Source organism: Prionailurus viverrinus, chromosome D1 (assembly GCF_022837055.1).
Source record: "Prionailurus viverrinus isolate Anna chromosome D1, UM_Priviv_1.0, whole genome shotgun sequence".
Classification (NCBI taxonomy): domain Eukaryota; kingdom Metazoa; phylum Chordata; class Mammalia; order Carnivora; family Felidae; genus Prionailurus; species Prionailurus viverrinus.
In genome coordinates, this window is record NC_062570.1 from 58,982,565 (window position 1) to 59,009,396 (window position 26,832).

Genomic DNA, 26,832 nt, shown 5'->3' on the forward strand with positions numbered 1-26,832 from the left:
GTTCTACCAGTCTCTTCCCGTAGAACGATGAGGATAACTATCTGGAGAGAAGATTGAGGATTATTTTCTGTGTTTATGTTGATTCTTCCTTTTATTTATTTATTTTTAAATTTCTTAATGTTTATTTTTGAGAGAGAGAGACAGACAGACAGACAGAGATAGGAGCCTGAGGGGGGGGGGGGGAGGAGCAGAGAGAGGGAGACACAGAATCCAAAGCAGGCTCCAGGTTCTGAGCTGTCAGCACAGAGCCTGACTGTGGGGCTCAAACTTATAAGCCTTTGAGCTGTGAGATCATGACCTGAGTTGAAGTTGGATGTTAACCGACTGAGCCACCCAGGTGCCCTGTCTGCTCTAATCTTTATTATTTTCTTCCCTCTGCTAGCTTTGGGTTTAGTTTGTTCTTTTTTTTCTGTTCCTTATATTCCCCCCCGCCCACCAGGGCTACTGGCTGCTTGGTTTATTTTCCACTTGGTGCAAGGCACATGGTTACAAGGTGTTGGGAAGGCTTGCCTGTGGCTTGGGTAGTAAAAAGTGGCATTCTCTCAACTTCCTTTTTGGTGTTTTGTTATTTTGGTGTAAAAGAACCCAAGTACTTCTGCCACAGCCCAGCAAGTCTAGGAGGGGAGGGGAGGGAAAAGAGGGAAGGGAGGGGCTCTGATGAGCCTAGAGCCTCCTGAAACCTGACAGGGGCCCCTCAGGACTGGGGCCCGGTGTTGGCTTTGACAGGCTGGCCACCAGGCTGCTTCCTCATGGCTTCCAGAGCCAGGTCTCAGGTGATCAAGCTGCCGAAGTCCTGGGGAGATTCCCAACGCTCTGGGGACTCCAACACTGTATGTATCCATGAATGGGAGAGTGGACTTCCTGAAAAAGAAGCTTGCCCACCAGTGACCTCGGTTGGCCTTGGGGAGACGCCAGTAATAGTCATGAGTGGCCACGAGTGAGCCGCTGGAGGAGATGACTGCCATGCTGTCGCTTGTGGGCCTGTTGCAAGGTGACCCCTTGCAGGCCTCGTTGTGCAATAACGGGTGGCAGGGACAGGGACGCTAGGCCACGGAGCCCTTTTGCAGAGGAGACCCCCCAAGGCTGCTCCACGACCAAAGTGCATGCGGAGTCTCTGTTCCTTATGTTTTAAAGTTAGGTTGTTGATCTGAGATCTTTCTTGTATTTTAATATGTGCATTTATAGCTATAGGGGTGGCTGGGTGGCTCAGTTGGTTAAGCAGGCAGCTTTGGTTCAGGTTATGATCTCACAGCTTGAGGGCTCATGGGTTCGAGCCCTGCATCAGGCTCTGTGCTAACAGCACAGAGCCTGGAGCCTGCTCTCAATTCTGTGTCTCCCTCTCTCTCTGCCCCTCCCCTGCTTGTGCTCTGTCAGTCTGTCTGTCTCTCTCTCTCTTAAAAATAAATAAACATTAAAAACAAATTAAAAAACATTTTCCCTTTCTTTGGCACCGCTTTTGCTGTGTCCTGTAATTTTTAGTATGTTGTGTTTTTCATTTTCATTATTCTCTAGTTTCTAGTTTGCCTTATGATTCTTCTTTGAGCTAGTGGTTGTTTAAAAATGTGTTATTTCGGGTGCCAGGGTGGCTCAGTAGGTTAAGCATCTGACTCTTGATTTCGGCCCAGATGATGATCTCACAGTTGTAAGATTGAGCCCTGTATGGAGCTCCATCCTGGGCATGGAGCCTGTTTAAGATTCTCTCTCCCTCTCTCTTTGCCCTGTCCCCTGCTTGCTCTTTCTCTCTCTCTCAAAAAGTGCATGTTTCATTTACACAATTTTGTGAATTTTTCAGTTTTCTTTTTTTTATTGATTTCTAACCTTTTCCCATTGTTGACAAGGAAGATACTTTGTATATCTATCTTTTAAAACCTATTGAGACTTCAATTTGTGGTGGCCTCTAATGTATGGTTTTTCTTGGAAAGTGTCCCATGTGTGCTTGGGAATGTGTGTTCTGTTGTTATTGGGTACAGTGTTCTGTTTATATTTGTTAGGTCTAGTTAATTTTGTTGTTGTTTAAGTTTTCTCTATTTCCTAACATTCTATCTGGTTGTTCTGTTTATTTTTGTGAGTGAGATTTTGAAGTCTTTATTAATTTGAAGTATCTAATTCTCCTTTTAGTTCTATCAGTTATTGCTTCATATATTTTGATGATCTTTCACTAGGTACATGAACATTTATAATTAATAAGTATTCTCATTGTATTGAAACTTTTATTAATGTATGATGTTCTCTTTGTCTTGTGACCTTTATTTATTTATTTATTTTTGAGTTTATTTATTTTTGAGATAGAGGAGGGGTGGGGGGCAGAGAGAGACAGAGAGAGAGTCCCAAGCAGACTCCGCACTGTCAGCACAGAGCTCAGTGCAGGGCTGGAAACCATGAACTGTGAGATTATGACCAGAGCAGAAATTGAATTGGACGCTTAGCCAACTGAGCCACCCAGGCATGCCTCATGACCTTTCTTGACTTATAATGTATTTTGTCTGATATTAGTGTAGCTCTCTTTTGGTTGCTATATGCATGCAATATCTTCTTTTTACTTTACTTCAACCTGTTTATGTCTTTGGATTTCAAGTGAGTCTTGTGTAGACAGCATATAGTTGGATCATGTATTTTTACCCATGCCAATCTGTTTTTTTATTGGAGTGTTTAATCCATTTATTAAAGTAATTACTGATAAGGACTTAATTATGTCATTGTGCTCTTTGTTTACTGTGTGCCTTATAGCTTTTTCATTCCTTATTTTCTGAATTACTATCTTTTGTGTTTATTTCATTTTTTTTGTAGTGAAATGTTTAAATTACTTTCTCATTTCCTTTTATGTATATTCTATAGCTATTGTGTTTGTAATTAGCAAGGGAATTACATTTAGCATCCTAAAGTTATGACACTCCTACTTGAATTTATACCAGCTTAACTTCAGTAATAGAAAAGCTGCTCTTTTAAGGCACCATTCCCACCCTTTTCACTTGCTAATATCCCATAATGACATTTTAATACATTGTATGCCCCAAAATATAAACAAGTAATTTTCAAAATGTATTTAGTTTCTTAAATTATGTAGAAAACAGGATTTGAGTTACAAATCAAAGTTACACTAATACTTGCTTTTATGCTGATAATTTTTTTCTTTAAATGTATCAGTCATGTAAATCATATACAAAACAAAGTATAGTTACAAATCATTGTTACAATAATACTGTATTTTGTAATTGTCCATATATATACCTTTAGTGAGATCTTTATTTCTTCATACAGCTTCAAGCTACTATCTGGTGTCCCTTCCTTCCACCCTGCAGGACTCCCTTGTGCATTTCCTGCAAGGCAGGTCTAGTGCTCACAAACTGTCTGAGCTTTTGTTTACTTGAGAATGTCTTTAATTTCTCCCTCATTTTGAGGGACAGTTTTGCCAGATACAGAATTCTTAGTTGACAGGTTTTTTCTTTTAGCACTTTGAATATATAGAACCACTGTCTTCTGGCCTTCAAAGTTTTTGATGAGAAGTCTCTTAGCATTCTTTCTTTTTCATTCATTCATTTATTCATTCATTCATTCATTCATTCATTCATTCATTTTTAAACTATTATTATTATTTTTTATTTTAGAGAGCAGGAGTCAGGGAGAAGGGCAGAGGTAGAGAGAGAGATTCTCAAGCAGGCTCCACACTCAGCCCAGAGCCTGATGCAGAGCTTGATCCCATGACCCTGGGATCATGACTTGAGCCGAAATCAAGAGTCAGATGCTCAACCAACTGAGCCACCCAAGTGCCCCTACAGGAATTTCTCTCTTTGTTTTTTGACAGTTTAATTATAATATGTCTCAGTGTGGGTCTCTTTGAGACGTATCCTACTTGGAATTCATTGAACTTCTTGGATATTTATATGTCATTCATCAAATTTGGGAGGTTTTCAGGCATTATTTCTTCAAATCTCTGTCCCATTCTCTCTTCTCCTTCTGGGACTCACATGATGCATATATTAGTCTGCTTGATGGTGTCACACAGGTTCCATAGGCTTTATTTACTTTTTTCCCCAATCTTTCTCTTCCTCAGACTTGATAATTTCTATTGTCCTATTTTTGAGTTCACTGATGTTTCTTCTGCCTGCCCAAATTTGCCATTGAATTCCTCTAGTGAAATTTTCATTTCAGTTGTATACTTTTCAGCTCCAGAATTTGTTTTTGGTTTCTTTTTAGGTTTTTTATTTCTTTATTGATATTTCCATTTTGTTCACACATTGTTTTAATTTCTCCATACTTTAGTTCTTTGAGCATTTGTAAGTCCCTTGTTTTAAAGACTTAGTCTAGTTTATACACTATAAGTTCTTTTTTTGGGAATAGCTTCTGTTGATTTAATTTTTTTCTATGAACAAGCCTTACTTTCTTTGTATGCCCTGTGATTTTTTTGTTGAACATGAGACATTTTAGTCTAATAATGAAACTCTGGACCTCTCCCCCTTACTCAAGGTTTAGTTTTTGTTTTTTTGATTGTCGTAGGCTCTCTTTGTGCTGAGAATCGGCCTGAGGGGTAAACTTAAGGTCTTACCAAGTTTTTTTCCTGAGGCTTTCCCTGTCCATACATGGTCACTTTCTAATTTTCCTGCATATGCATATTCTAGTCATGATCTAGTCATTCATTTGAATGTTCTAGTCGTTAAAGTCTAGCTTCTGAAAGGGAAAAAAGCCAAAAAAAAAAAAAAAATGAAGGTGAGGAAAAGGGTGCTACTTCCTTAAATTTCCTGTAAATCATTTAGAGGGGCTTGCAACACTTGGGAGAGGTACAACAAAATGGCTGCCTTCCTCTTTGTCTCTACCTCTGTGATCAGAAGCAGCAGTTAGCAATCTAACAGATTTCCAATATTTGGAGGCGAGGGTCCTTTTTGCCTGCCTTGGTTTCCACAAGCTCTATGCAAGCTTCTCCAGGAACATGTACACAGCTGTTTGCCATGTGTCTGGAGGATGAATAGCTGCTAATCTGCTAAGAGCTGAAATTGACTGAAATTAGCCAGAATTTACTCTTCCAAATCTTCCCCTGGAAGTTACAAGCCTTCAGCCTCTCCAGAGTTCTAAAATAGTTACAGCAGACAGATTCTGCTGCAATAGTTATCCTCTAGGTGGGGAGACAGATTCCTGGGGCTTCCTACTCCACCATCTTCCCAGAATCCTCTGCCTGTTGCCTTCTTTTTAACCAAGAGTCTAGTGTGTTTCTGACTTTAACTCTGATTACAAATTTGTGTTTTTGATCTAGGGAGATAGTTACTTCATTTAATGTCTATTTTTGTCTTGTTTGTTTTCTTTTTTAAATTAATGTATTTTTTATTTGATTTGTAGGTTTTGAGTGGGATGGGTAGATAATACATGAAAACATGAATTTATTATATGATCTTAACTCAAAGTCTTTCTTAGTCTTTTTTAAAATGTTTATTTATTTTTGAGAGAGCATGCACAGGTGCATGGGGGAGGGACAGAGAGAGAAGGGGACAGAAGATCCACAGCGGGCTCCATGCTGACAGCAGAGAGCCCAATACGGAGCCTGAAACCACAAACTGTGAGATCCTGACCTGAGCCGAAGTTGGATGCTAAACTGACTGAGCCACCCAGGTGCCCCCTTTCTTAGATAGTGTTAGATAGTCTTAAAAAAAATTTTTTTTAAATGTTTATTTATTATTGAGAGACAGAGAGAGACAGAGCATAAGCATGGGAGGGACAGAGAGAGGAGGAAACACTGAATCTGAAGCAGGCTCTGGGCTCTCAGCTGTCAGCAGAGAGCCTGACACGGGGCTCGAACTCATGAACTGTGAGATCATGACCTGAGCTGAAGTTGGATGCTTAACTGACTGAGCCACCCAGGCATCCCAAAAGATTTCTTACGTTAATCAAGGATTACTTGAGGGTATGGTAAACCTGACATCATTTCTTTAACTGTAGGTTTTCACTGTCTTGGAAAGAGAATCAGTGCTGAGATTTCCAGAAATTTGAGTGTTGGCAGTAAAACAAACAAACAAACAAAAAAAAACCCACGGAGGAAAATTTTAATAAAATTTGTAATTAGTTTCTCAGGACTTCATTTGGTACTGGGATTCATAAAACTTGAATTTTCATAGACTAAAAGCTAGTTTTGCTTCTCTTCTTACATTGGAATGAAGAGGAGAAATACTGGTTGACTTTCAGCAAGCCAAACCTAGTAGAAGATAAAACTGGAGTGGGGAAGGGTGAGCCTGCCTCATTTTTAGGGATGGTAATATCTGACATTTATATATATAGTTTACATACCGATGAAGTGCAGTGTTGGTAGCTTGCTGTTCACTGACAGAATGTTTTCTGTAGCCTCCCCTACAAGTTTTTAATCTTAGAAGAGGACCCTAGATATTAATTTAAAAGAGAAAAGAAATATTATAATGTAATCTATCCTTTTCTGTTATGAGGTTTATCTACTTAATTTTAAAAAATGAAACTATATTAAGGTGTGAAACATGATGCTTTGATATACATATACATCATGAAATGATTACTATAGTGAAACTAACATAGCTGTCTCCTCAAATAGTTACTTTCTCTTTTTTCTTTTTCTTTTTTTTGTGGGCAGAGCACCTGATACTTACATTCTTTTTAGCAACCTTCCAGTATACAGTACAGTGTTATTAACTAGAGTCTTGGTGCTCTGTGTTAGATCTTTATACTTACTCATTCTGATCAACTGCAACTTTGTATCCTTTGACCAACACCTGTCCATTTCTTGTACCTCCTTACCCCTGTAACCACAGTTCTCCTCTCTGCGCATGTATTTGATGACATAAAAGTCAGATCATATAATAATTTTCTTTGTGCATCTGGTTTATTTTCCTTAGCGTAACGTCCTCTAGGTTTGTCCATGTTGTTGCCAAATAGCAGGATCTCCTTCTTTTTTTAAGGATGCCTGCTATATATTACAGACAGTTAACCCTGGAACATTGTAAGCTCTTACCCCTGCACGGTCAAAAATCTTCATGTAACTTTTGACTCCCCAAACTTAACCACTAATAAATACTGTTGACTGGTAGCCTTATTGATAACATAGTCGTTTAACACCCATTATGTGTAAAATGTTATTAAAATTGTAAGTGGGGCGCCTTGGTGGCTCAGTCTGTTGGGCGTCCAACTTTGGCTCACATCATGATCTTGTGGTTCATGAGTTCGAGCCCTGTGTTGGGCTCTGTGCTGACAGCTCAGAGCCTGGAGCCTGCTTTGGATTCTGTGTCTTCCTTTCTCTCTGCCCCTCCCTGGCTCACACTCTGTCTCTCTCTCTCCCTCAAAAACAAATAAAGACATTTAAAAAGTTTTAAAAAAAGAAAATTGTAAGTAAAATAGGTTTACTCCATTTATAGTAAAAATTCCACACAGAGGTTCAAACCCATGTTGTTCAGTGGTCGGATGTATACATATAACACAATTTCTTTATCCATTCATCTGTCAGTGGATCCTTAGTTGTTTCCCTGTCTTGGTGATTGTGAGTAATGCTTCAGTGAACGTGCTTCTGTAGATACCTCTTCAAGGTACTGATTTCATTTCCTTGGATTGCTGGATTATATGGTCATTTAGTTTTAGGTCTTTTTTTTTTTTTAAGTTATTTATTTCTTTAGTAATCTCTCCACCAGTGTGGGACTGGAACTCACCACCCTGAAATCAAGAGTCTCATACTCTTCTAACTGAGCCATTCAGGTGCCCCAAGTTTTAAGTTTTTGAGGAAACTGTATATCATCTTATATAATGACTATACCACTTTACACCCCCACCAATACTTTATGAGTGTTTGTTTTTCTTTGGATCTTTACCAACACTTGTTTTCTTTTATCTTTTTGATAATATCCATCTTAAGAGGCATGAGGTAATAATCTCATTGTGATTTTGATTTGCATTTCCCTGATGATTAGTGACATCAAACACCTTTTCATGCACCTGTTGGCTATTTATGGAAAAATGTCTAGAAAAGTCCTTTACTCATTTTTAAAAAAAATCAGGTTGTTATTTTGCTATTGAGTTGTGTAAGTTCCTTGTATATTTTGGATATTAATCCTTTATCAGATACATGGTTTTAAAATATTTTCTCCCAATCTATAGGTTGCCTTTTCATTTTGTTGATTGTTTTCTTTACTGTGAAGAAGCTTTTTAGTTTGATGTAGTCCCACTTGTTTATTTTTACATTTGTTGCCTGAGCTTTTGGTGTCATATCAAAAAAAATCATTGTCAAGTCCAATGTCAAGGAGCTTTTTCCCCCTATGTTTTTCCTTCTAGGAGTTTTATATTTTCAGGTCTTATACTTATGTCTTTATTTTGAGTTGATTTTTGTGTATGGTGTAAGATAAGGATCCATTTTCATTCTTCTGCATATAGATACTCAGTTTTCCTAACACCATTCATCGAAAAGACATCATTTCCCCATTGTGTGCTCTTTGCATCAGTGTCAAAAATTACTTGATTGTGTATGTGTGAGTTTATTTCTGGGTTCTCTATTCTCTTCCATGCTCTGTGTATCTTTTTTCTTATGCCAGTACTGCACTTGTTGTTGTTGTTTTAAATTTTTAATGCACTGTTTTGATTACTGGAGCTTTGTAAAATAGTTTGGAGTTGGGGAACATGATTCTTCCAACTTTGTCTCAGGATGGCATTGGCTGTTTGTGATCTTGTGTGTTTCCTTATAAATTTTATTTATTTTAATTTTTAAATTTTTAAATGTTTATTTTGAGAGATAAAAAGCATGAATGGGAAGAGGGAGGGAGGGAGAGAGAGAATCCCAAGCAGGCTCTGCACTGTCAGCGAAGAGCCCAGTGCAGGGCTTGATCTCATGACCACAAGACCATGATCTGAGCCTAAAGCAAGAGTTGAACACTTGACCGACTGAACCACCCAGCTGCCCTTCATTATAAATTTTAGATTTTTTTTTTCTATTTTTGTGGAAAAAAACCATTGGAATTTTGATAGGGATTGCATTGAATCTGTACATCACTTTGAGGAGTATGGACATTTCAACAGTGTTAATTCTTCTAATCTGTGTATGTGGAATATCTGTCCATTAGTTTGCAGCTTCAGTTTCTTTCATAAGTGTTTTACAGTTTTTACTCTACATATCTTTCACCTTCTTGGTTAAATTTATTCCTAAATATATATATATACACATATACATATATATTTTCGATGCTATCCTAAATGGGATTGTTTTCGTGATTTCCTTTGGAGATAGATCATTGTTGGTGTAGAGACAAACTTGTAGGTTGATTTTTATTTTATCCTGCAATGTTATTGAATTTGTTTATTCTGACAGATTTTCTTGGGGGTCTTTAAGGTCTTCTACAATTAGGATCATGTCCTCTCTAAACAGATAATTTTACTTCTTCCCTTTTGATTTGGATGCTTTTTATTTCTTTTGTTTGTCTGATTGCTCTTGGTAGTACTTTCAGTACTATTTTGGATAAAAGTGCCAAGAGTTGGAGGCAGCTGGGTGGCTCAGTCAGTTAAGCATCTGACTTTGGCTCAGGTCATGATCTCGTGGTTCGTGAGTTCATGCCCCATGTTGGGCTCTGTGCGGACAGCTCAGAGCCTGGAGCCTGCTTTGGATTCTGTGTCTCCTTCTCTGTCCCTTCCCTGCTTGCACTCTGTCTCTCTCTCTTTCTCTCTCTCTGTCTCTTTCTCAAAAATAAACATTAAAAAAAAAAATTAAAAAAAAAGTGCCAAGAGCGGACAACCTTATGTATGTAATTTATGTATGTAACTTTAACGTGTGTTGTACTAGTAGTATTAAAATCAGAAATCTAGTCAGTTTGATTTTTAGGTAATTGACAGGCATATCATGGTGACATCCAGTCATACTAGTGTTATACTGAGTGTGTTGCATCTGAGACTTCCCATTTTTGACTGAACATTGTTATATATAGTACACTAGGTAATGCCTGATTATCAAGGATATAAATGCCAAATTGTTATGGCATAAGCCTGACTAATTTTATGATATTAGAAAAAAGTTGTAAGACATTTATTTATTTAATTTATTTATGAGCACAGGCAAAAGTTTATTGAAGTATAAAATCAGATTAAGAATAGTATGAAAGCTGTCTTTACAGAGAGGGAGCATTCAGAAGTGAATACCCCAAATGTTGCAAAACTTTTAAAGGATGCAGCATTGGCAGTCCCGAGTGCTCCAGTGCCTCAGGCCCCTCTTAGCTTCCTCAAGGAATGAAGGGTTCCCATTCCTGGTATAGCTGTGGATGTGTAATACATTATTTGGGAAGTTTGATATAAAGTGTCAAAGGCTGACCTTGATTTAGATTAGGAGATAGAACCCTTTTAATATAAGTTTTGTTGATGACAGATAAACTGGGTGTCTTAGATATCTAGTAACTGATGTAAAAAGTGAAATCAGGTAAAATGGAATAGTCATGATGGCCATGTAGAGGAGGTAAATATTCAGTTATTTAGGTGTTTTTTCCTTCCTCCCTTCTTCCGTCCCTCCCTCCCTCTCTCCACATATTCTCTATTATATAGTTTTCATATTCTCTGTAGTATAGAGTCCTTACTGTGGAGGCTGCTTTCAGGCACACATGCTTGAGCAATGGAGTACAGACAGTCCCATCAAGGCAACCTACCTTAAAATATCCCTAGGCCCTAACTGACAAATGGGCTACTTACAACCAGGCACAGTTATCAAAAAAGGAAGAATTCCATATGTCGCCATACCTCCTCATCTTCCCCCTTTAAAAACAGTCCCCTTCCACTGCCTTATTGCAGAGAGCCTCTCCTCTGCTGTCCTGCTCACTGCTCCCTAGCAATGTATTCAATAAACTTTTGTCTCCTTTGTTTGGCCTCAGGTGAATTCATTCACCTCCTGTGCCACCTGCTTCCACCTGATCGTCGCCCCACATTTGGGGGCCCCCATCCAATCTAGAGACACCTGTTTGACACCACACTTCCCTCTATTGGCTGTGAAGCCAGGAAGCAGGGAGGTAACTTGGAACCTCCACAATTCCCACAGTGAGGAAATGCTGGTGGAATGTTTTTGCTTTTCCTTCTGAAAGGAGTCACTTGGCCTTGATCCTCCTTGTGGCCTCAGTGTCTATGCCTGGAACCCATATATTGTATTCTAGGTACTGTGCCAGTCACTTAAAGACAGTATTTTACTCAGTCCTTCATTTAAAAAAAAAAAAAATACTACCAAGCTCCCTCTGCCTGTCTCCGGGTAGCTTCATTCTGTATGTCCTTCAAGGTGCAGATCAAGTGTTAGCCTGTTTTAGGATTTTACTACCTCATCTTTTCCTGCTCAGTCTGGATTTGGTAGCCCTTAAGTGTACCTTAGTATCTTTTTTGCTTCTGTCACTTCTCATCCTGTTATACCCTTCTCTTCACCCATTTTGCATAGTCTCTGGTATGTGTTTAAATACTTGGTGAATGTTTATTTGGAGAATGAATGAATGAATGAAGAAATACAGTTTCAGGTTTTGAAAATGAAAGTAATCTTTAATTGAAATTTGCCCCATTTCAAGTGTTAAAATTGATTCATTTTTGCAAAGTTGAAGAGACAAATGTACCAAAGCAGTAGTGTTTTTGCTCTGAACATGGATGACTTTTAGGATCTAGGGAAACAAAACAATTTTTTAAAAGGTTACATATATTGAAGGTAAACAGTGTTCTGCACTAATGCCTATATTCCCTAGTAGTTAGATAGAAATAACTGGTATAAATCAAACAGCAGTTTGTTTTCAATCTAAGAGATTTTAAAGATGGAGACCATCTATTTACTTGAGGCAGAGTTTCACAGGGTATTTATACCTTGGCTCTTAAATTTAGAAAATGGATTTTATTAGTTTATCTAGAAGAAATCTTCCAATAAAACTAACAATCTACTGGGGTGCCTGGGTGGCTCAGTTGGTTAAGTGACCGACTTCGGCTCAGGTCATGATCTCGCAGTTTGTGAGTTCGAGCCCCGCATCAGGCTCTGTGCTGACAGCTCAGAGCCTGGAGCCTACTTCAGATTCTATGTCTCCCCCTCTCTCCACCCCTCCCCTGCTCATGCTCTTTGTCTCTCTGTCTCTCAATAATAAATAAATGTTATAAAAAAAAAAAAAAACTAACAATCTACTTACGATAGGAAATTTACCTAGTCAGATTAATTATCTTTAAGGCACTCAGGAAACAAATTCACAGATCAAAAGATTGTTAAATAAACATTGAATTTGAACTGAGGGAGTGAGTTCAGTTGTCTTTCGTGGGGTGGCTTGTGATAAGATTTAAAAAAATTTTTTTGTTTTGGTAAAACATATATAACATAAAATTTATCATTTTAAAGTGTCCTAGCCAAAGGGGCACCTGGGTGGCTCATTCGTCCACCTCTTGATTTTCTGCCCAGGTCATGATTTCATGGTTCATGAGATAGAGCCCTGTGTCGGGCTCTGTGTTGATTGATTTGGGCCTGCTTGGGATTCTCTCTCTGCCTCTCCCCTGCTTGTTCTCTTTCTCTCTCTCTCTCTCTCAAAATAAATAAACATTTTTTAAAAATTAAAAAAATAAAGTGTACAAGTAAAAACAAAAGTATAAAAGTGTCATTTAAGTACATTTGCAGTGTTGTGAAACCATCACCAATATTTCCAGAACATTTTCATCACCCTAGATTGGAATTCTGTACCCATTAAGCAATAACTCATTTGCCATTCCTGATGTTTTCTGATCTACTTTTTGTCTCTATGAATTCTCCTATTCTGAATATTTCATAGAAGTTGAATCATATAATCATATAATAATTGTCCTGTTGGAGTTAAGTGTTCCAAAAGGATCTTCAACTTCTTTATTCTGGAGATTGTCTAAATAGTAGTTTTCAAACATATTTCGATTGTTTTATTACATCTATAAAAATTTAAGTGATATATGTGTGTTTATTTTTAAATTATATACATGTGTTCTGTACTATTATATGCATTATAAAATATGCATAAGAAGTTAAAGTATTATTTAAAATATATTGCCAATCAGTATTGATCACATCCTGCTATCATTAGCTTATATCTCAAGGCATAAAATTCTTTTTTTTTAATTTTTAAAAAGATTTGTTTATTTTGAGAGTGAGAAAGAGCATGAGAGAAAGTAGAGGAGGGGCAGAGACAAAGGGAGAGAAAGAATCTCAAGTAGGCCCTATGCTGTCAGCAGGCAGCCCAACATGGGGCTCGATCTCATGAACAGTGAGATCATAATCTGAGCTGAAATCAAGAGTCAGACACTCCAGCTCAACTGCCTGAGCCACCCAGGCGCCCCTCAAGGCATAAAATTCTAATTGTCTAATTTCTTAACAGATTTTATCAGATGGTCATTGTATCTACTTTATGTTGTTGTTGATAAAGAACTCTTTGTATTGTTAGAAAGTGTCAGCTCTGCCGTTTGCATGTATTTGAATCAGTAGAATTTACTTTAGTATGTTTTACGTGTTATCTTTTAAAACCAGTTATCTATTTTGTGAGGACCAATCACAAATGACTCAACCAGGTACATGTAAACTGCAATATATTCAAATACTTTAAAAGTTAGTGCATAAATCAGGATGTTACTATAGCTTCTCCGTGTTGTACAACATCCTTTCTTCCCCACAATACCTTGTGTACTGTACTGTCCAAGTGAGGAGTAGGGGTGGGATGCTCCAAAAGAGTACCTATACTTAAATGTTAGTACAATTTAACTTACTTCTTTTTTGGTAAAATTAAATACAGATAGTACAAGTATTTTCTTTATATATGCATGTGGACTTAATTTATATACTCACATGGAATGCATTTACCTCAGTTTCACTGCTCTAACGCTGCAGTCTGGTCATCTAACACCTTTTTCCTGGTGTGACTTGGTTAATCATTGTTAATTATTTTACAATTTTATTATAAGAGTAGAAACATATCAGGCCAGATAATAATATTCTTTTTTTTTTAAAGTTTTTGAAACGTTTATTCATTTTTGAGGGACAGAGAGACAGAGTGTGAGTGGGGGAGGGGCAGAGAGAGAGGGAAACACAGAATCCAAAGCAGGCTCCAGGCTCCAAGCCGACAGCACAGAGCCTGATGTGGGGCTTGAACTCACGAACCACGAGATCATGACCTGAGCTGAAGTCGGACGTTTAACTGAATGAGCCACCTAGGCGCCCCAATAATAATCATATTCTTATGTAGATTCTACTTTTCTTTCTCCTATTAGATATCTTGTTGGATTTGGTAAGCACCAGTCTTATCAGTAATAAGTTTACAAAGTGTACACTGAGGGATGCTTGGGTGGCTTAGTTGGTTGAGCATCTGACTTTTGATTTCATCTCAGGTCATGATCCCAGGGTAGTGGATCAAGCCCTGTGTCAGGCTATGTGTTGAGTGTAGAACCTGCTTAAGATTCTTTCTCTCTCTCTCTGCCCTTTGCTTCTCTCTTTCTCTTTCTCTCTCTCTCTCTCAAAAAAAAACAAAAAACAAAAAAAAACCTTAAACCTTTAAAAAGCTTTAGTTTAAGGTGGAGCTTTTTATTCACTTAATTCTCTTAAAATAAGGTTTTTTAACTGCACTGAATTTAAAAGTATTTACTCCCAAATTCACATCCACCAGAACCTATGAATGTGACCTTATTTTATAATAGGTTCTCTGCAAATGCAATCAAGTTAGTATGTGGTTATACTGGATTAGAGTAGGCCTTAATTCAAGGACTGTTGTTCTTTTTTATTATTTATGTATTTATTTAATTTACTTACCAGCATGTCACCTTATTTTATTTATTTATTTTCTTAATTTTATTTTATATTTTTTAAAATTTACATCCAAATTAGCATATAGTGAAACAATGATTTCAGGAGTAGATTCCTTAATGCCCCTTACCCATTTAGCCCTTCCCCCCTCCCACAACCCCTCCACTAACTTTGTTCTCCATATTTATGAGTCTCTTCTGTTTTGTCCCCTTCCCTGTTTTTATATTATTTTTGTTTCCCTTCCCTTATGTTCATCTGTTTTGTCTCTTAAAGTCCTCATATGAGTGAAGTCACATGATATTTGTCTTTCTCTGACTGACTAATTTCACTTAACGTAATACCCTCCAGTTCCATCCACATAGTTGCCAATGACAAGATTTCATTCTTTTTGATTGCCGAGTAATACTCCATTGTATATATATATATATACCACATTTTCTTTATCCATTCATCCATTGATGGACATTTGGGCTCTTTCCATACTTTGGCTATTGTTGATAGTGCTGCTATAAACATGGGGGTGCATGTGTGGTTTTGAAACAGCACACCTGTATCCCGTGGATAAATGCCCAGTAGTGCAATTGCTGGGTCGTAGGATAGTTCTATTTTTAGTGTTTTGAGGAACCTCCATACTGTTTTCCAGAGTGACTGCATTCCTAGCAGTGCAAAAGGGTTCCTCTTTCTCCTCATCCTCGCCAACATCTGTTGTTCCCTGAGTTGTTAATATTAGCCATTCTGACAGATGTGAGGTGGTATCTCATTGTGGTTTTGATTTGTATTTCCCAGATGATGAGCGATGTTGAGCATTTTTTCATGTGTTCGTTGGCCATCTGGATGTCTTCCTTGGAGAAGTGTCTATTCATGTCTTTTGCCCATTTCTTTACTGGATTATTTGTTTTTTTGGTGTTGAGTTTGACAAGTTCTTTATAGATTTTGTATACTAACCCTTTATCTGATATGTAAGGACTGTTGGTTTTTTTTTTTAATTTTTTAATGTTCATTTATTTTTGAGAGAGAGACAGAGTGTGAGTGGGGGAGGAACAGAGAGAGGGAGACACAGAATCTGAAGCAGGCTCCAGGCTCCGAGCTGTCAGCACAGAGCCCGATGCAGGGCTCGAACTCACGAACCATGAGATCATGATCTGAGTTGAAGTCAGACACTTACCGACTGAGCCACCCAGGCGCCCCAGGACTGTTCTTATAAGAAGAGAGAAACTTGTACAAAGAGAGAGGAGAATACCATGTGAAGATGGATGCAGAGATTGAAATGAAGAATCTACAAACCAAGAAATGCCAGGGATTGCTGGCACCCCCTGGAAGCTGGTAGAGAGGCATGGACTGAAGTCTCCTCAGAGCCTCAGAGATTCTACTTCAGTTCCTCCTCAAGGGCACCAACCCTGCTGACACCTTAATTTTGGAGTTCTAGCCACCAGAACTATGAAAGGATACATTTTTGTTGCTTTAAGCCACTCAGTTTGTGGTACTTTATTGTAGTAGCCTTGAGAAACTAGTAACCAAGTATAATTTTCTTTTCAGATATACAGTTAGGCCTGTTGATGTGGCTACATGTATAAATGTCACTGAAAAGATGAGTTTTTTTCTCCTAAATTATAATGATAGTAGTGAGTTTTTGGAACACTACACATATGCTGCACATCATTGTTTCATTTAAATTCTTACACCAACAAGGTATTGGCTATTATTTCAACAATTAAAACAAAGATACCAATGCTCAGAAAGGGTAACCCTTACAAAGTATGAATGTTGGTATTTGACTATAAAAAAACCTGTGTTTTCTTTCCTCTATCACTTTCTCTCTTTGCCCCTATAGAGGGCAGTTTCTCTTGGTGGCATTAGCTGGTATTTATAGATTTTCTTCTTTAACTTACAATTTATTTTGTATTATCTAGAAAAATAAAAAATGGTGGCCCTTGAAATGTGCCAGCCTTTTCCAAAAGCTCTGAGTTTTATATGACTTTAGTGTTTGTTTGCATTTCTCATTTTCAGCCAGAGGCCAGAATCCAAAACCAAATTGTGTCATTCTATTCCTCTGGGATTGTTGAATAGCTACAACCAGGAAGTACCAGAAATTTCTCATGGAAGTTCCAGGAACTTTAGCATTATGTCTAGAGAATCAGAATGATTAGAATATTCATTTTTGTATTTTTAGTAGCTTTAAATAGACCACTCATAACAAATGGTCAGTGGACAATTTTTATTTAAGAGAGCCCAGAAGATGGAGTGATTGCTGATAAAAACTAGCGTAATTGGTAGGGTATCATCTATCTCTTTTATGATGACTGGTCATAGGTAAAATCAAACCTGTTTTCTGTCTTTAGTGGAAGGAGATGACAATTTAATTGGGCTGGTGAAAGATAAAATAAAAACTATTTGCAAATATGTAATAAAAATTGAGTTTTAAAAAATATGAATAAAGTGGTGTATATGGGTAGATAAATTATTTGATAATACACATAGTTTAAGCTTTAGAACTATATAAAGAAGGACATACATTCTAGGTTATCATATAATCTGAAAGAAGAGAAGCAGTCTCTGCAAAATGAAGTATTTTTTCACTTCATTGAAAGGAAAAATACAACATTGGATACTTTGTCATGGAATTTAATTGCTGTGTTAAATTATGTTATTCTTAAAAGTGAAAAGGACATGGTTACTGTCTTTGATTAAGTCCTAGTCTCATGGAGAAATAGAAAGAAATAAAGCTAGCCCACTTGGTTTTGCCTAGGAGAATCATTATCCTAAATGTGTATCTAATGTTCCTCATTACAGTACTGCTTCATTGTAAAAAAAAAAAAAAAGAATACTGGGGTGCCTGGGTGGCTCAGTCGATTATGCATCAGACTCTTGATTGCAGCTCAGGTCATGATCGCACAGTTTGTGAGATTAAGCCCCATGATGGGCTCTGCACTCACAGTGTGGAGCCTACTTGGGATTCTGTCTCTCCCTCTTTCTGCCTGTCCCCCCCTCATTCTCATTCTCTCTCTCTCTCTCTCTCTCTCTCTCTCTCTCTCTCTCTCCCCTCAAAATAAATAAATAAACTTAAAAAAATAAAGACAGTGACAACTATTGGCAAGGACATGGAAGAATTAGAACCTTCATACACTGCTGGTGGGAGTGCAAATTATACAGCCCATATAGAAAAGTTTGACCATTTCTTTAAAAAGATAAAAATAATTCTGTCTCTTTCTCTGCCCCTCCCCTGCTTGCACTCGCTCTCTCTCTCTCTCTCTCTCTCAAAAATAAAACATTCAAAAAATTACAAAAAAAATAGTTAAAAATGATAAACTTACCAAATGACCTGGCAATTCCAGTCCTAGGTATACACCCAAGAATATGAAAACATAGGTCCAATTAAAGACTACTATGTGAATATCTGTAGCAGCATTATACATAATAGCTCAAACTGGAAACAGCAGACTCTTGATTTCAGCTCAGGTCATGATCTCATAGTTTTGTGAATTCGAGCCCTGCCATCTGGCTCTGTGCTGAGCTTGCTTGGAATTGCTTGAAATTGCTTGGAATGCTAGCATGGAGCTTGCTTGGAATTCTCCCTCCCTCTCTGCCCCTACCCCACTGGCACTCTCTCTGTCTCTCTTAAAATAAATAAACGTTAAAAAAATTGTTAAAATAAAAAAAAATAGTGCCTCATAATGTTATCCACATGAGAGAAGCTTCTGCATTTTAGATTATCTGTTCAGGTGAATTTAAATTGGCGATTTATATCTGAAAACACTTTTGATCTTTCCCTTTAATATGTATGTTGTGCTGTTTACAGTGAGCAATCACATAGCTCTCTTGTTGATTCTGAGAATCAGTTGTTCTGTAGTGGGACTGCCTATCCCTTTGATATACTCCCTGCATCCTGTCAGAGTGAATTTTGGATTAGCAACATAGCCTATATTTTAAATCATCTGGTCCTAAACAGAACTTCCAAAGTGGATGAAAGTCCATCTAACCTTTTAAGGTGATATGGAGGGAAAATAATGAACAGAAATTAAATTTTATAAGCCAACATTACTCTAACTTAATCTCTTGCCCTTTCTAAATCTCTTAAGTTGACTAGTTTTGTGGCTTTTCTGAGAAAGGAGGAGGTGATCTAATGCTTTTATTTGAAAAGAGGGAACCATAATACTATCCAGGAAACATTCCATGATAGCGTGCACACCTTACTTCTTTACCTATAAAGTTCTTGAATACAGGATTATATTTCCCTTTTGATTTATTTCTAGCACTTAGTACAATATCTAGCACATCATAAGTGCTTAAATAACATTTGATGCATGGAACAAAGAATGCTTTTTTCATGTCTACTGTGTTAGAAATTATAATTCAGGGTAGGAATCAAAATGTTATTCTTAAGCTAAGATAGTGGTATTGCTAGAAGGAACTTAAAGCATGTCTTTTCACCAATAATTGAAAGCCACAAACAGCTCATGTAGTCATGTGGTATACATTACTCCTTTATATTCTCAGAAATGAATTATTTAATAAAGTTTACACTTAAATAGTTTACAAAAAGTTTATATACTTTTTGTAGTAGTATAAACCCTTCTATCCATTTCATGACATTTACCTTCCTCTAGTCTTAAAAACATATATATGTATCATTTAGCAGAATTATACTCTTAGTCTCTATACACTAATAAATGTAAACCAAGTATCAATGATTTAAGGAATATTTGTTTTTAATGAACTGTTACTAATGTTATGACTTATTTTAATAAATGGAATATTCTAGTGATTTAAAAAAAATTTTTTTTTCAACGTTTTTTATTTATTTTTGGGACAGAGAGAGACAGAGCATGAACGGGGGAGGGGCAGAGAGAGAGGGAGACACAGAATCGGAAACAGGCTCCAGGCTCTGAGCCATCAGCCCAGAGCCTGACGCGGGGCTCGAACTCACGGACCGCGAGATCGTGACCTGGCTGAAGTCGGACGCTTAACCGACTGCGCCACCTAGGCGCCCCTCTAGTGATTTTTTTAGTGACTTAAAATTGAAACTCGAATTGTTGAATAATATGAGCCAAGTGGTTTCTTAAATCAGTTTTTCAGGGTAAATGCAGAGATAACTAAAACTTCATTCTTATCCTCAAAGGACTTACAGTCAAGTGGAATAAAAAATATGTAAATGAGATAGTATAGTATAAAACAGAATGAAGTAGATTCCAAACCACAATTACATACAGCAAGATTATAAGTAGGGAAATAATCCTTACTAGTAATGAATGATTAGGGAAGACTTCTGTGGATAAGAAATTCAGTAACAATTACTGTTGGAAGGAAATGTGCCAATTCTTTTTTTTTTAAATATTTTTTCAATGTTTATTTATTTTTGAGAGACCGAGAGAGAGAGAGTAGGGAAGGGGCAGAGAGGGAGACACAGAATTCAAAGCAGGCTCCAGGCTCTGAGTTGTCAGCACAGAGCCCAATGCGGGGCTCGAACCCATGAACCATGAGATCATGACCTGGGCTGAAGTTGGACACCCAACCGACTGAGCCACCTAGGCACCACGAAATGTGCCAATTCTTAAACACTGAGGCCCCTCTTGCCCTTGGCTCAGTTTTTAAACACTAAGGCCCATTTTCAAAATTTTTAGATTTTCCTGAGTTAGGAATCTTGAGTAGTTGCTAAAAATGGGTCTTTGGAGGATAGGAATTTTCTAAATGGAGTTTTAGCCTTATGGCTAAGAATATGGTTTAAGGGGTGCCTGGGTGGCTCGGTTGGTTAAGTGTCTGACTTCAGCTCAGGACGTGATCTGTTGTCAACATAGAGCCTGCTTCGGATCCTCTGTCCCCACCTCTCTCTGCCTCTCTCCTACTTGTGCTCTGTCTCTCTCAAAATAAATAAACTTAAAATAAAAAAAATACTTAAAGAATATGGTTTGAATCTCAACTCTGCCACATACTACCTATATAACTTTGGGCAGTTTATTTAGCCACTCTGTGCTTCAGTTTACCAGTCTGTAAAATAGAATAATAACAATGGTAATAATGTAGGGCTGCTATTTGTATTTGTTTTTTATTAGAGTATGCTTTCTCATGGATAAACCCTTCATAGCAGAATAAATGGATACTCTAAGACCAATAAGACTGTGTGTGTGTGTGTGTGTGTGTGTGTGTGTGTGTGTGTGTGTAGACTAAAAATCCGATTGTACAGTGAAATTAGAACTATCCTGAAAACAAGAGCAGGGGAAATGAGTGTTTTAGCACAGATTTTTAATCTACGTCCCAGGCTTCAGAAAGGGAGCAGCTGCTTCTTTGCTACCAAAGATGTTTTAGAGATCGTTGACTTTTAGGTTTGGAACAATTCTGGAATTCTGAGGATTGTAAAAGCCTGGATGCCAGTTCAGTTCTCTAAGTACCTTCTCTACTTTTTAAAATATTTTCTCCTACTCCTTAAAAATGATTAGTGAACAGTTGATGAGACCCCTACCCATTCTTCTATTTAATCCTCCATTATTCTTTGTGTGCTGTTAACTAGTTCTTTGTATTTCTGTGTTGGCAATTCAGATAATTTAATCTGTTCAAGGGAATAAAATTGAGAGCATTCCAAATTCTTTTTTTGGAGCCAAGTATATTGTACTCACTAAATTCTTCAACTGATGTCATGCTGAAAGGATGTCAAAATGTTAATATGCTTTATTTCATTCCCTTTTATTATGAATATTTTCAAACATAGAGCAAAGTTGAAAGAATATGACAGTTAACACATATACCACTTACATTCCACCATTAACATTTTAATATAATTGCTTTATCACATATCTATCCACTGATTGATCATCCTGCCATTCATGAATTCATTTCATTTTTGGTACACTTCAAAGTAAATTGCTGACATAAGGACATTTCCATCTAAATACCTCAGATATGCTTTGTTTTTGAAAGGCTCATTTTCTCCCCTTTTTCTTTCATTCAGAGTTGATGTTTTAATATTTTCTTCTTTATTTATATGCTTTATTTAAATTTTGGACTGAATCCGCTCTGGTTGATTTTGTTACTAAGCCTTCTGATTGTTAATGCTCAAAATTAGATTTGCTTTTCGAGGGGTTCGAACTTTAAAAAAAAAAAAAAAGATACTTCAAAGTCATCTTAGCCAATTTTCCTAAGTATTTTGGCTTATATAATTGTAGCATTCTCTTCTTACAGTTTGCAATACATTAGGATATAAGTGCTGATAAGAGTTTTAAAGACAAGTTCTTCCATACCATTAGACATTTAGAAGCATTTCTTGCTTTTAAACTATTTAGAGGACCCTCAACTAGGTTATGAACTGTTTAAAGCCAAGAATGGTATATTATTATTCCTTGTGGCTCTTGATCGTCTTGAAAGGAAGAACTCAACATTTATTGATGTGTTGACTCTTTGATACTATGCTCAAAATATTCTTGGCACTATTGTGCTAAAGTTCAGTTTCAAAACTAATCCTGATGTATAATTTTCAGTAAATTTCAAGAGACTTTGTATTCACTGTATATATGATGTATGTTATAATGGAATTCAAAAAATCATGATAGGAAGTTATTTGAGGTGTGTAATAGTGAGACATTGTTCTCAGAATAACAGGATATCCTTCCATTTTATAGACTTTGCATTTCCAGCCCATAAAAAATATATGTATATAATGACCTACTCTGGGGATAGGTTTTTATAAAAACAATTTTATTATTTTAAAATAATTGAGCCATGGACATTGAATTAGGTAACCATTAGAGATTTAACATGTCATTTTAAGATTAAATCCCAAGTGAAATCTAAAACATATCAAACGAACATGACCATTTCTGCTCTTTTCATTGTTTCTTCTTGAAATCTGTATAGGATATTGTTTTTTGATAGTGTTGAAATTACAGTAAGATAAAAATTACAGCAGGAGAAGGTCCTTTTTCTCTTGTTCCACATATGTGCACACATACACACACATGCATACATTCTCCTGTAGTTGGAACCCTCATTATGTGCCTGGCTTGAAGATTCTTTTGGGTCTTCCAGATTTAGTGCTTCTTCTCCTATATGGATCAGAGTGTGATTCTTTTAGATCAAAATTAGGCACACAAATTAGAATTTTAGGATACCAAGAGACAGAGACCATGTAGAGGGGTTTACATGACCTTCATTCCTTCTCAGTGATGTTACTTGAATACTGTCTAATTTCAATTTTTCTAGCCCTCTGCAGTTAGGAATGTTTAATCATCTTAAGAGTCCTGAGCTCTAATGATGTCTTTGCTTATTGAATGATTGAGAGAGGAAAATAGAGAGGCCTTCTCAATGTTTTGTTCAGCCTTTCAGAACAAGAGTTGACGAACATTTTTGCAAAGAACCAGATGTAAATATTGTAGCCTTTGAGGATCATATGGTCTCTACCAAAATTACTCAACTTTGCTGTTGTAGAGTGAAAGTAGCCATAGACAGTTGGTAAACAAGTAGATGTAATTGTATTACAATCAGACTTTATGTAGAGAAACAGACTGCAGGCTATAATTTGCCAACCTGTGCATTATAGTTGTAATTCTTGAACTATCTGTTATGAGGAATTTTTTTTCCCTAATAATTTGTGGATGGACATTTCTGTAAAGTGCAGTAAAAATCACTGGAAGAATGAAATTGAAAAGGATGTAAGATACAAGCTTAAATTTTTTCAGTTAAATAGATGACAAATTACATTTTTATAATTAGAAGAGTCATATGTAAGTAAAAAGAAAAGAATCAGAAAAACTGTATATGATGTTACTTGAAAGTATCTTCCAACCTATTAATGTAAAGAATTACTATACAGTCATAACTTTTTTTGTCAATCCACAATACTAACTAAACAAGAAGTTGAGTGAAATTGCAACTCTTCATTTATTAAATGTCTATATGCACACTCTAAACAAGCACTGTATGCACCAGTAAAAATTTTAATGTGACAAATAAATTTGCTGCTTGCTGTTTATCTAATGTAAGTTGGGTTGACAATAGTTCTACTCACAAAAGATCATGTATATCTCAACTGTTCTTATGTTTTGTTTTAAAAATATCCGGTATAGAGAAACCAGACTCAGAGAAGAATGTTGATGAGAACTGGAGAAGAGACTTAAAAGATATATCAGCAAACTCAGGATATACATTTCTTTCTTTTTTTTTTTTTTTTATTTTTTTTTTATGAAATTTATTGACAAATTGGTTTCCATACAACACCCAGTGCTCATCCCAAAAGGTGCCCTCCTCAATACCCATCACCCACCCTCTCCTCCCTCCCACCCCCCATCAACCCTCAGTTTGTTCTCAGTTTTTAAGTCTCTTATGCTTTGGCTCTCTCCCATTCTAACCTCTTTTTTTTTTTTTTTCCTTCCCCTCCCCCATGGGTTCCTGTGAAGTTTCTCAGGATCCACATAAGAGTGAAACCATATGGTATCTGTCTTTCTCTGTATGGCTTATTTCACTTAGCATCACACTCTCCAGTTCCATCCACGTTGCTACGAAAGGCCATATTTCATTTTTTCTCATTGCCACGTAATATTCCATTGTGTATATAAACCACAATTTCTTTATCCATTCATCAGTTGATGGACATTTAGGCTCTTTCCATAATTTGGCTATTGTTGAGAGTGCTGCTATGAACATTGGGGTACACGTGGCCCTATGCATCAGTGCTCCTGTATCCCTTGGATAAATTCCTAGCAGTGCTATTGCTGGGTCATAGGGTAGGTCTATTTTTAATTTTCTGAGGAACCTCCACACTGCTTTCCAGAGCGGCTGCACCAATTTGCATTCCCACCAACAGTGCAAGAGGGTTCCCATTTCTCCACATCCTCTCCAGCATCTATAGTCTCCTGATTTGTTCATTTTGGCCACTCTGACTGGCGTGAGGTGATACCTGAGTGTGGTTTTGGTTTGTATTTCCCTGATAAGGAGCGACGCTGAACATCTTTTCATGTGCCTGTTGGCCATCCGGATGTCTTCTTTAGAGAAGTGTCTATTCATGTTTTCTGCCCATTTCTTCACTGGGTTATTTGTTTTTCGGGTGTGGAGTTTGGTGAGCTCTTTATAGATTTTGGATACTAGCCCTTTGTCCGATATGTCATTTGCGAATATCTTTTCCCATTCCGTTGGTTGCCTTTTAGTTTTGTTGGTTGTTTCCTTGGCTGTGCAGAAGCTTTTTATCTTCATAAGGTCCCAGTAATTCACTTTTGCTTTTAATTCCCTTGCCTTTGGGGATGTGTCCAGTAAGAGATTGCTACGGCTGAGGTCAGAGAGGTCTTTTCCTGCTTTCTCCTCTAAGGTTTTGATGGTTTCCTGTCTCACATTTAGGTCCTTTATCCATTTTGAGTTTATTTTTGTGAATGGTGTGAGAAAGTGGTCTAGTTTCAACCTTCTGCATGTTGCTGTCCAGTTCTCCCAGCACCATTTGTTAAAGAGGCTGTCTTTTTTCCATTGGATGTTCTTTCCTGCTTTGTCAAAGATGAGTTGGCCATACGTTTGTGGGTCTAGTTCTGGGGTTTCTATTCTATTCCATTGGTCTATGTGTCTGTTTTGGTGCCAATACCATGCTGTCTTGATGATGACAGCTTTGTAGTAGAGGCTAAAGTCTGGGATTGTGATGCCTCCTGCTTTGGTCTTCTTCTTCAAAATTCCTTTGGCTATTCGGGGCCTTTTGTGGTTCCATATGAATTTTAGGATTGCTTGTTCTAGTTTCGAGAAGAATGCTGGTGCAATTTTGATTGGGATTGCATTGAATGTGTAGATAGCTTTGGGTAGTATTGACATTTTGACAATATTTATTTTTCCAATCCATGAGCAGGGAATGTCTTTCCATTTCTTTAAATCTTCTTCAATTTCCTTCATAAGCTTTCTATAATTTTCAGCATACAGATCCTTTACATCTTTGGTTAGATTTATTCCTAGGTATTTTATGCTTCTTGGTGCAATTGTGAATGGGATCAGTTTCTTTATTTGTCTTTCTGTTGCTTCATTGTTAGTGTATAAGAATGCAACTGATTTCTGTACATTGATTTTGTATCCTGCAACTTTGCTGAATTCCTGTATCAGTTCTAGCAGACTTTTGGTGGAGTCTATCGGATTTTCCATGTATAATATCATGTCATCTGCAAAAAGCGAAAGCTTGACTTCATCTTTGCCAATTTTGATGCCTTTGATTTCCTTTTGTTGTCTGATTGCTGATGCTAGAACTTCCAGCACTATGTTAAACAGCAGCGGTGAGAGTGGGCATCCTTGTCGTGTTCCTGATCTCAGGGAAAAAGCTCTCAGTTTTTCCCCGTTGAGGATGATGTTAGCTGTGGGCTTTTCATAAATGGCTTTTATGATCTTTAAGTATGTTCCTTCTATCCCGACTTTCTCAAGGGTTTTTATTAAGAAAGGGTGCTGGATTTTGTCGAAGGCCTTTTCTGCATCGATTGACAGGATCATATGGTTCTTCTCTTTTTTTTTGTTAATGTGATGTATCACGTTGATTGATTTACGAATGTTGAACCAGCCCTGCATCCCAGGAATGAATCCCACTTGATCATGGTGAATAATTCTTTTTATATGCCGTTGAATTCGATTTGCTAGTACCTTATTGAGAATTTTTGCATCCATATTCATCAGGGATATTGGCCTGTAGTTCTCTTTTTTTACTGGGTCTCTGTCTGGTTTAGGAATCAAAGTAATACTGGCTTCATAGAATGAGTCTGGAAGTTTTCCTTCCCTTTCTATTTCTTGGAATAGCTTGAGAAGGATAGGTATTATCTCTGCTTTAAACGTCTGGTAGAACTCCCCTGGGAAGCCATCTGGTCCTGGACTCTTATTTGTTGGGAGATTTTTGATAACCGATTCAATTTCTTCGCTGGTTATGGGTCTGTTCAAGCTTTCTATTTCCTCCTGATTGAGTTTTGGAAGAGTGTGGTTGTTCAGGAATTTGTCCATTTCTTCCAGGTTGTCCAGTTTGTTGGCATATAATTTTTCATAGTATTCCCTGATAATTGTTTGTATCTCTGAGGGATTGGTTGTAATAATTCCATTTTCATTCATGATTTTATCTATTTGGGTCATCTCCCTTTTCTTTTTGAGAAGCCTGGCTAGAGGTTTGTCAATTTTGTTTATTTTTT

The 26,832-nt window shown here is 37.1% G+C and overlaps 1 protein-coding gene and 1 pseudogene across 4 annotated transcripts in view; one reads left to right on the top strand and one right to left on the bottom strand.

Annotated features, from left to right (window-relative positions):
* FCHSD2 (FCH and double SH3 domains 2) overlaps window positions 1-26,832 on the top strand; it is a 302,796-nt gene that overhangs the window by 70,665 nt on the left and 205,299 nt on the right. The gene's annotated exons all lie outside the window — the stretch shown is intronic.
* LOC125147092 (pancreatic progenitor cell differentiation and proliferation factor-like) lies at window positions 695-965 on the bottom strand (annotated as a pseudogene).